This window comes from Egretta garzetta, unplaced genomic scaffold, assembly GCF_000687185.1.
Source record: "Egretta garzetta isolate BGI_Z169 unplaced genomic scaffold, ASM68718v1 scaffold256, whole genome shotgun sequence".
NCBI lineage: Eukaryota > Metazoa > Chordata > Aves > Pelecaniformes > Ardeidae > Egretta > Egretta garzetta.
The window spans coordinates 1,844,161-1,855,238 of NW_009260073.1; the positions used below are offsets into that span (position 1 = coordinate 1,844,161).

The window sequence follows — 11,078 nt, forward strand, 5'->3', positions numbered from 1 at the left end:
CCTGCTGAATGGATCATTCTAGGACATTCAATTTAATCTTTAAAAATATATTTGTATTGCAGCAATCCCTGAGAAAAGTATGGAAAACACAGGGGCAGGACAAGCGTCATGGGAGCAACATAGAACCCATCAGCTTCCACATCAGCTGAAACACACACACATTGTTCAGTGCTTCATTTTCACAACATTTACTTCCATTACAAAAGTTAACCATACCACCCTTGTACCAAGTCACAGGGGGCAGGCAATCGACGGAAGCCTTGCTACAGCTTACATTTAAGGCCCTATCACCAGATCATGTTAGACAGGTTATTTCCATCACCCGTCCTTGCAGCAGGAAGACATGTGAAGGCACTTGCTCAAAAAACCACACCTAGCTGACCTAGCTGATGGCACATTAAGATCCTCTGCCTCAGACATCTGATCTGTCTGGCCAGCTTAGCAATACTGATCAGCCTAAGGAAGGCACTAAGGTGGCCGCTGGCAGGTTCAGACCAAGGGCTGAAGCCTACCAGCTCCTGAGTTGCGCTGAGAATTTGAATGATCACTTGCTTCTCTGAGTACCTCCCAGCCCCTGCTGACCCTGTCTGACACCAACTCTTTCATCCAAGGAAGCAGTCCTTTTTCTTGCGCAGTAAAAATCATCAGGGCTCAAGTATATTCATCCTCGCCAGGGCATCGAGGGCAGACACGCTGCTCGCTCCTCATGTGCTTGTCAGACCCCAGCCTCGCCCCAAACTACCACCAGTTGCAAGCCCAGGTTTTCCCAAGCACAAGTTTAGTTCAGGTTTTCGTACAGTTGTTCTTCAAACAGAAAATCCCCGAGTAGATGTGCATCTTCTAAAGAACAAAGCAAACCCTTTACATCACCGTGTACCACATTCTGCCATGCCCAGGTTGGTGAGCTACTGTATAAATGGTCAGAGAGTAGAAGTGTCAAAGTTGGAATAGAAGTGTTGGTTTTGTTGGGGTTTTTTTGTTTGGAATTTTTGTGGGCATTTTTTTGTTTTATTTTCAAGGTATTGGTACTATTTTTCATACTCCTGCATCTAGGAAAACAGATGTCAACGGGACAAGTCCAACTAAGCAGTCCCAAGAGACAAAGCAGGATGATTTTAAATCTTCCATTATTTTCTCCTTTCCCCTCCAGTAAGATACTGGTAAATTAAGGTCTGACACCACACGGTGAGGGAATAGTGGTTGAAACAAACCACAAAACAATGTCCTTCAGTACTGTTTTTAAAAGGAGAATCTAGGTACATTCCCCAAGCTTGATCCTTTTTTCGGTAGTTGGGGTTTGGTGACCAGCAGACATTTTGGAGATGACTGGCAAAACAAGTTTAGGGAGGACTTTTTAAAGCTTTAACTTTCAGCCAACATGTATCTCACAGAAATCATTCTGGAGTACTAACAGCTACTTATGTAAGAAGTTAAATGACATGGGGAGGAAAAAAGAACAAACAGAAATATAAAGACTGTAATACTTCTATTGAGGCTTTCTGGTACCTGGTATGACCAGTGTTTCTCTGACATGACCAGAAGGAAGACACGACAATGAAATCTCAAGGACCTTTTTAACAGTAAAAGGAGGAAAGCCGTGATGAGAAGAAATACAGATAAAATAGTTCTTAAAAGAATTCATACAAAATATGATGAAGGCAAAAACCCCCAACAATCCCACCAAGCACCCAAAAGACAATAACCCAAAACAGGACAAAACCAAGCCTCTTCAGGCTCCAGCCACAAAACTTGATGTATTTTCCACATCCTTCAGGCTCTCAGCCAGGATTTCTGCCCACCACCCCTGCATTTATGCACCTGCCCGGAGTCAGGACTATCCTCTGTTCTTCACTTCTCAAAGTCCTCCTGCCACTTTTCAGTCCAACATCTGCACACCCCAGCCTCCCTTTCCCCTGCGCCGGGTGCTGGCCATCGTCAACTGTTAGATGAAGCACAGTAAGACCCTGCATAGAAGCCAAAACCTTAGAGCTGCCTTACCTTATGGAAACGACAGGTCACAATGGAAGTGGAAAGCTGCTCCATCCCCACTCTTACAGGGAGAAGCTAGGTCATTTCCTTCCCCCGATGAAAACCAGCTCCGATAGGTATGGGAAGAGTCAACTGCTCTATTTGGTGCTGTCCCCAAGGCTTGGCATTCCAGGAGATAAGGTATCTCCACAGCAGGACAGAGGAGCTGAAATCAGTACTAGCCACTGTGTGACTAACCTATTAGACCTTCCTGGGGCTGTTTATCACCAGTTAAGAATTTGAAAAACTTCTGCCAGGAAGAGAAGGTGTTCCAGGCAACAGCTGATAAAAGATCTAATGAAAAGCACCGAGACAACTGCCCATGAAATTCCTGCAAGAAAGCGTCAGTTAAGAAAATATTCAGCGTATGGCTGCCAAAACCCAGCCTCCAAAAAGACCTTGTTTCTAAGGGGAAATGGAGGAGAAGCGCTTTCAGAGAATAAGCTCTAGAAACGGAAAAAAAGAAGGGTTGAAGTGATGTGTGTTCACGGCTCAATCCAGGCTTGAGGGACAGGTATCCAACCGAGCTCTTTGCTCAAATAACAGATCATATTCCCAGAAAGAAAACTGACTAGCGACCTGATCTTAAAGTAAAAGGGCATTTCATATTTGGGAGTTCAGGAAATTCTATCCGCCGTAAACCTTCACGGAGACATTTCTCTTTTTAAATTAAGTTTTACAGATCTACATTCTAACAAGCAGCCTTTCAGTACTTGATAATTATTAGCCCCGACAGCTTCAGTATCCACGTATTTTAAACTCATGCTCTAGTGGCAGCTCCAAAATGCCCCCAAATAGTTGAAAAGGAGGGGAAAATCCACTATTAGTCTTAAAGGTGAGCAAATCACATTGAAACAGCAGACTATGAAAAGTCAAAATATTTTGTTGCAAAGGAAGTGGTAAAGAAGTTTCAAAATATAGAGATGTTCTTCAGGTCACAAAAATATTTTTGGGAGAACATTCTTGAGTGATTGCTAATGATGCCCCTGACATTATTTATTTAGGATCAGATGAACAAGGTGCTTTTTTAACAAGCAGGACAGAACTGACTTTGTCCTATAAAGGGCTCACAGTCCAGTCTCATAAGTAAAAGGTGAATAAAGAACTATGCAAATGTATAGGATTGAGAAAACAAGTATGCCAAACACAGGAGAGCATGGGTCTTGCTCTGCCAAAGACTAAAAATACGAACAAGATAGAGGCCTTGCAAAACAGCTCAAGAAAGGCAACAGGGAAGACTGTGTAAATGCCTTCACAAGCTATTTATACAGAACCTAACCACCACCATGACTGACATGAAGAGCATCCCATGCACCTATAGATTTACAGTTCACACATAGTTTTACACTGAATAGCAATGGCCATGGATAACTGCCCAAAGTATGTATCCAATATACTTTCTTAAACATATACTCTTGGAAAGCTGAAACCTCTTGCAGGATTACCTTGCTTTGCACTCGAGCAACCCTCCGTTTGAATGGGTCAGTGTTCCACAGCCTCTTGCCCTGTCAATTACCAAGCTCCACTGAAAAAAACTATACTATTTAATCTGCTGGGATGCTTTTAATTTTTTTTTTTTTTAACATAAATACAAAGACAGGCCATTCTGAGTGTACTCAGGCATGCCCCTCAATGGCTATTCTCTTCTCATGCACACGGCTGAGCATTACGGTTTACGTTACCTTTGACCCCTCACCTAAAATGTACTAATAAATAGCTCTTCATTATAACACGGCAATAAAACTTAAAGATTAAAAACTCTGGATTCATATAAAACTGTTTCAGATGTCCTCACATGAACCTAAATCTTAATGCTTAATGAGCCTTGGGGCCCGTCTCTCTAAACTGGAGGCATGCCAAATCCGCGATGCTGATAATGTTTTGGCTTTACAACGCAGAGCCTGAAAACCACAGGAGAACACCAATCCCTTCTCACCTCAAGGCATGGGTCACATTCAAAACTTCAAGTATGCCTATGAAACTCGATACCTTCTTAGTTTCCAGGAATAGGAAATTCAAGCAAAAGCCTAATTAAGCATAAGGGCTGGGCATCCACTAACTTCTCCAGCGAGGTATCTGGCAAGACAAGAGTCTCTGCACTGTACACTACGCAGCCAAGCATTGAACTGATGCCAGGCCTATACCACTGACAGACAAGTAGAATAACATACCTGCAAAAATCCCACAATCTACAAAGACGACCGAGCATGTATTTTGCCCTACCAGGTTTCCGTAAGTCACACGGCAATTTTACGTAAGTGCCATTTAACTTGCAAGAGCAACTTGATTTTTTTAAACAGCCAAACAACTGAAACACCATATACACAGTGAAGGCCATACTTAACGGTACCACTGACTCAGAAGACAAAGTTTTACTATTCCATCGCATTATACTTGCACTGATCTGGCACATATCCAGCCCTTGCTGAAAACAGCATTCATGTCAGCCCAAAGCTTGGTCAGATGCACTATAATCATGATGCAAGCCCAAAGAAACCCTGCCCTCTGAGAAAAATCCGCTCATTCATCACCGGTGACATGAAGAACACAAGCTAAGGAGATTCCTTATTTATAGAAGAAAATTATTCTCATGACAGAGTAAATGATAAATTCCATTAAGTAATTCTTGATCACAATCGCTTTCAGCTCACTCAGATTTATAGCCACACTTCAATTTTTCTTTAAATGCTATTAAAATAATCTATGTGCATGACTAACTGCTCACTTTTTTATTTAAAAGTAAAACCTAAAAACGTTCTTGTACTTTTTAAGAGCATATATTCTTAACATGTGCAGCTGAAGGAAACTGCTTTTTTTAGGTATTGTCCTACATGTGAAAAAGTGTAAAACTTTTTCCTTAATTCACTGTACACACCCACTTTTACCAAGATTACTTAAAAGCAATAAAATACCTTCCTATCTGCTCTTTCAAAAACCAAAAAAGTTAGAGTCAGAGAATCCTGGTTTCAAGCAATAAGCATAGTTTCTGCATATCTTAGAATCATAGAATCATAGAATCATAGAATGTTTAGGGTTGGAAGTGACCACTAGTGGTCATCTAGTCCAACCCCCCCCCAGTGAGCAGGGACACTGCTAACTAGATCAGGTTGCTCAGAGCCCCAACCAACCTGGCCTTGAATGTTCCCAGGGATGGGGTCTCCACTACCTCTCTGGGCAACCTGTTCCAGTGTTTTACCACCCTCATTGTAAAGAATTTCTTCCTTACCTCTAGCCTGAACCTACCCTGTTCTAGTTTAAAACCATTTCCCCTTGTCCTAACACAGCTGGCCCTACTAAAAAGACGTTCCCCATCTTTCCTATAGGCCCCCTTTAGGTACTGGAAGGCCGCAATCAGGTCTCCCCGTAGCCTTCTTTTCTCCAGACTGAACAAGCCCAACTCTCTCAGCCTGTCCTCATAGGAGAGGTGCTCCAGCCCTCGGATCATTTTTGTAGCCCTCCTCTGGACCCGTTCCAACACTTCCATGTCCTTCTTGTGCTGAGGGCTCCAGAGCTGGACGCAGTACTCCAGGTGAGGTCTCACCAGAGCTGAGTAGAGGAGTAGAATCACCTCCCTCGACCTGCTGGCCACGCTTCTCCTGATGCAGCCCAACTTACTAAGCTACATAACACCGTGTGCTAATATACTAAATAAGCGTCTCTAAGAAACAAATAAAAGTTTGGGAAAATGCTCATAAGTTGGAATCCAGAATTGTATGTGCAAGTGACATCCGTCTTTAACCACATACGGCTATTCCTCTTTCACATTTATATGTTTATACCATGACTTCTCGAGGTATGCAGTTAAATGTTCATTAGAACTTTCATGCTTGATACAAATCAAAGATTTATTATGCCTGCATTTACTGCTATAAATCAATTTACATACATACACACACAAAACATACATACAGCTGAACTGTTGTACATACAGAACCCAAGGTCTTACACGCAATCATGATGCTGTTGGACTCCACCGCAAAGCCAAATCATTTCTGCTGATACCTAAATCTGGATTTGGTTTGAGTTTTTTGTTTAAAGTCCTTTGCCCAGGATCCATGTCCCAGCTGTTGTTGTTGCTCTTCTTTGTGGTTTGGTCCTATTTCTGACATGAGACTTTCTTGATTCCAGAGAAAGCTTGAGAAAAAAATATGATCCCAGTTGCATGTCAGAAATGCTTACAGATATACTGGATATATCTATCACCCTTGGACAGTCATATCAACGCAAGCAAATACCGTGGAATTTCCAAGTCTCACATCCACACAGAGACCTCTCTAACTGCTGAATGTCTGATGTGAAAGAAGGAATCCTTCAGTAGAAGAGCTGGGGAAAGGGAGGTGGATGACAAGGAGAATTGAAAGGAACTGCTCACCTTAGAAACACACTTGCAAGACTGTTAAAGCAGTAACAACTGGGCAAGGTTGCAAGAAGACATATGCATTTTTGTCTTTATGTAGTAATTTTTAAACTTATTAATAGCAGTTGTTGCATGGTTAGAAACAAAAGCAACTTCAACTTCCTTATCTGCTGTTTCAGAAAAGCAACAGAACTACCCAAATCAGTGGGGCAGGCAGATGGAGATGGCATATACTTTTTCTTTTGCAATCAACCTTCATTCAAATGTCTGAATCCGTAGAATAGGAACACCTAAGCATTGCAATAACCAGATCTAATTTATTCCTGATTAATCCTCTAGCTTCTTATGATATCTGGGTCAAACCTAAATGTTAAAGCTATGTAATAAGAAAAAAAAAAAAAAAGAATACGTGTTGGAATGGAAATCGGGGATTTCTAGTGATATTTCCTGCTACTGGTGGTGTATTCCTGCCTTGTATAGCTTTCCACCATGTCCCCAGGAGGGCACATTTGCCCACCCATGCAGAAGTGTAGCCAGGAAACTCCTCTGTCTTTGCATATGAGAAATTAATACACAAAGAAGAACAGAGCAAGAATTGCCTTCACCTAGCTATGATGTCCCTTGCTGAAATCACCACCTGCAGTGATGTCAGACAGCTATGCTAAAAAGCCATGAACTCATTTCAGGCAAACAGAAGTCGCAGTCACTGGCTTCTCAGCACAGCTGGGTGAACAAGCAGAGCCGGCGCTGTCAGGGCAACTGCACAAGTGGGCTTTCACATCTCCAGACAGAAGGAAAGGCTTGTGTTACCCTCATCTGTTAGCTTGCTGCTTCCTGGCATCCTGCATTGTTTAAATATGCTCCTCGGCTCCTGAGTCGAGCATGGCAAGCTATAGAAGTGTCGTAGCGAGGCCAGATCTAGGTGCCAGCCACAGCGTAAACACTGCCAGAGGGGCAGGCACGAGGCTTGTGGTTGCCCACGGCTAGCACACGTGTGCAGGGCTGCTCTGCTAGTCAGGCTGGTGGTCCACAACACGTCCCTCCCAAGAGCCCGCGTTTTTGGCGTCGTGGAGTTGTATTAGTTTTCATTTGTTAAAATACGTGGATCATTGCTAGATGTGAATGAATTGTTTATAACCGGTGTAGTGATGTCTGCCTGAGTTTATGGGATGTGTAGGCCATAGACACCGGGATCAAGTGGAGGGAGGCCTGGCATTACCGTGCCTGAAGCTCCAGGAATCCTGCTCTGGACATAGACAAAGATTTCCCCTGTGCCATCTTGCACATGGCTGGTCTGACTGTTTGGGGAATGGACTCTGGCATGGTGGCCAACCCCCATCCCCTCCCTTCTGCAAAATGCCTGCAAAGTCAGAGGGTAGCTTGAGATGTGTTTGGCAGACCGAGGGCATACTGGCCGTGTCCCCATTCCTGACATCAGTTTCCAGTCCTCTAGCTTCTGGGATCCCTTGGGACCCGAGTTTGCTTTCAGGCCTCATCACAAAATACAGCAGGCAACTGGAACAGCCATGTGGAAGCAAGCACCATTCCACGCTCACGTGGACATCACCCACACAAGTGTCTGGCCATTAGTTGCCAGTTAATGACACTAGCAGTGAGTACTGTCCTGTGGAGATAAACCGAAGCAAGTTTAGCTTCTTCCTAAAATTTCAGCAAATTGGATAAACCAGACCAAAGGCAATGAATTCTTCCATCTTTAGCAATTTAAGACAGCTATAACTTCTTTCTTGCCTTGGGTCACTTATCAGAGACTTTGAGATCAGATTGTCATCTACTTGTTGAGGTCAGCTGTGATGAAAGCACAACAGATTGGAAAGAATTTGAGACAGAGCTTCAATACCACTAGATTTTGTTCATGAGGTGCCCACGCAGGTTTCTGAGAAACCAGAAAACTCCTGTCCACAGAGACAACATTGCGGGTGGCAGTTTCACTAGCACTTCTTAACTGAGCAAGAGCTAAAAAATTAACTAGCAGTGCTTCAGCTGCTGAAACCTGGACTCTTGAAGATAGATTAAGAGCTCTCAGTGTTACACCCCAAATTCCTGTTGAGTTATTTCACAGAGGACTCGGAGCCAGCGAGGAGCACGCTTCTATTGTTGGCCTCACAATGTCTTCATCATCAGAAAGCCAAACTTGAAGGCCAAATTGGTAGCTCTGTGGTTAATGCTCTGTAGCCTACAGAGTTACTAGAGAGTTTTATCCGCTAGCCACAGCTGCCAAGAGCAATACAGGATGCAATACAAACATCACGGCCTCTCAGATTTGAGGTTGAGGAGACAGATCCCTTCAGATTGGTTTGCACTGGTCCATGGGTAGTCAATAAAGACAAGCAATTTCTCCACATCACAGAGCAATTTAGTCGGATAACCAAGTGGTGTCCCTTGACCTGCTTATTGCTGGAGCTCACAGCCTCTTAAGAAATACACATTTTTTATTTCATTAGCAAAACATTAGTTAGTTTAGCTTTACATCTTAAAGATTTACAGCATTTAGATCAGACCACCTCTGCTTACTCACAGATAAGATTACAATCTAATCTCGAAACACATATCCCTTATTTTTCATGCAACACAGTTCAACCCTAACATTTAAAGAGCACTGTGAAGTGATTCAGCACACGGCACTTCCCTTGAACACACCGAGGAGAAAGAGCCTATGCAAGAGGCAACCCTTAAATACAAAGAGGTAAACTACATGCTCCTTCCGAGTTACACAACTTTTGATCAACAATAACAACTACTTCCCTCCTCCCAAAGCCACTCCTCAGCAAAGACATGCAACTACAATCAAACCAGATCATATCATTTCCTTTATGGTTTTTTTTTTTTTTTTCCCCTTTAACAGCTAAAGTTCAAGCTGTCTGATTAATGACACCAGTGAGACATACCGCTGTATTTACACAGGTAGGTTTCAAAGCTATCGTATGCTACCTAGAGCTGAGTTACAGGATATTAGCTCACCTCTACTGCTGAAAAGCTTCCAGGTTCCAGTACCTTTCACAGTATAAAACTTAACCAATAGCTGCAATAGTCCAGCAAAACATCTCAGGAGATCTCATTTATAAATTTCAATATGTGTTCAGTTCTGCACAAGCTTTGTCCTTCTGGTGTGGAAAGACAGCTTTCACCAACTTCAGTGACAAACCTGCATGTCCAGGGAAAGAAATGGGTCCATACCAGTGATTCAGATCCAGACATCCTGCATAGGATTTTCAAAGAACTACAGGCATTAGGGCACACTTCCAAATTGCTCTTAAAAGTCACCAGCTTTGGCATCTAAGCCCACAACATGCTTTTGGAAGACTGTGCCTAAAAACTAGCTGTTAAAACCAGAGAGAAACGTGCAAAAGCTAACTTGCGTCTCTTGTCCAAAAATTACAAAACACATCATTCAAATACACCTTTAAGTAACATTTAGAGGATGCCTAACCTTTCCAGAAACTATAAAAGCAGCTGAGTATTGATGGCATTCAGATGGCTAACTCCTGACAGCGCTCGGACCTGGAGTCGGTCCAGAACACCTCACTGTAGCAGAGACGTCCACAGGCAGGTGTGGAACACCATTTGCCAATCTGTGGTTAACACCTTTAAATCAAAGGAAACCAAAAAGCAAACATCATTTTTACTTCATGTAACTCAACGAAGGAGCTGGGGTGGAGTGAGGCAAGCACTCTGCAAAACCTTGTTTTCTTTAAGCCACATTTCAACCCTCACCATAACAATAGCTTTGGCACTGAAACGATGCTGCCGTGAAACACCAGCGTGCACAACGTCAAAACTCACAGAAGGAAACCAACAGTTGGACATACCAGTTAAAGTTCATTTCAGTTTTAATCAAGATTGTATCCCAGGCTCAAAACTATAAGTGTTACTTACTCACACAGAAGAATGCCGTTTTCCAATCCGGAACGAAAATCTTTCTCACCAAAACTTCTGCCCGTCACTTGCTGCAAAAGAGTAAGGGGAAACAGAGGAGTGACATCTATTAGAAGGTGTGCTTTACAAGGGCAATTCGTAACGATCAGTTAAAGCATCTGTCGCGTAGGAAACATCTGAGCTTTACAGGCCTTGCCAAAGGATGAAGTTGCATCCATCAACCAGCTTCCTCCTCCCCATTGCATCGAGCTGTTTAGCACACAGAACAAAGTAATTGCTCTGGCTAGTGCAATTACAGATTATAAGTGAGCTGCTTTCTAGAAGTAAAAAACAGAAACTACAAACCAAAAACTATAATGGAAACTTCAGAACATTTTTAAAATTTTATTCTACAGAATTTTGAATTTTAAAACTATTGTATTTAGGCAAATTATGTATTTTTACTGCTTTTTTTTGCAGCGTGTTAAGAATCTTGTACCAGGCTTGAACTTTTGGCCTTTAACCTATCACCTTTACAGAATAAGCAAAGGCAATTGCAAGCATTCATGTGAGTTACAGCCCTTCAGACACACGCCACGATACTCCTGGTCATATTAAATGATATTTCACTTCACAAAGTCAACGGTAAGTGTGAATACAAACTTGCTGGAAGCTAAGGTTTAGGCACCTACTCACAGAACGCAGCATGTCAGGGATGCTCGGCCCGGGGGGGTACATTCTGTATTACAAGCCCTTAAGCCAGTCCGTGCTGCTTAGGGATGGACCGTCTAGGAACCATCTAGGAATCCCAGTCTCGCCT

The 11,078-nt window shown here is 42.8% G+C and overlaps 1 protein-coding gene across 1 annotated transcript in view; it reads right to left on the reverse strand.

Moving 5' to 3' along the window:
- LIMCH1 (LIM and calponin homology domains 1) overlaps nucleotides 1-10,344 on the reverse strand; it is a 113,157-nt gene extending 102,813 nt beyond the window's left edge. Inside the window, exon 1 of the mRNA XM_035896755.1 lies at nucleotides 10,280-10,344. The gene's annotated coding sequence lies outside the window, so the exon portion shown is untranslated. The remainder of the gene's footprint in view (nucleotides 1-10,279) is intronic.
- Nucleotides 10,345-11,078: the final 734 nt, after the last annotated feature.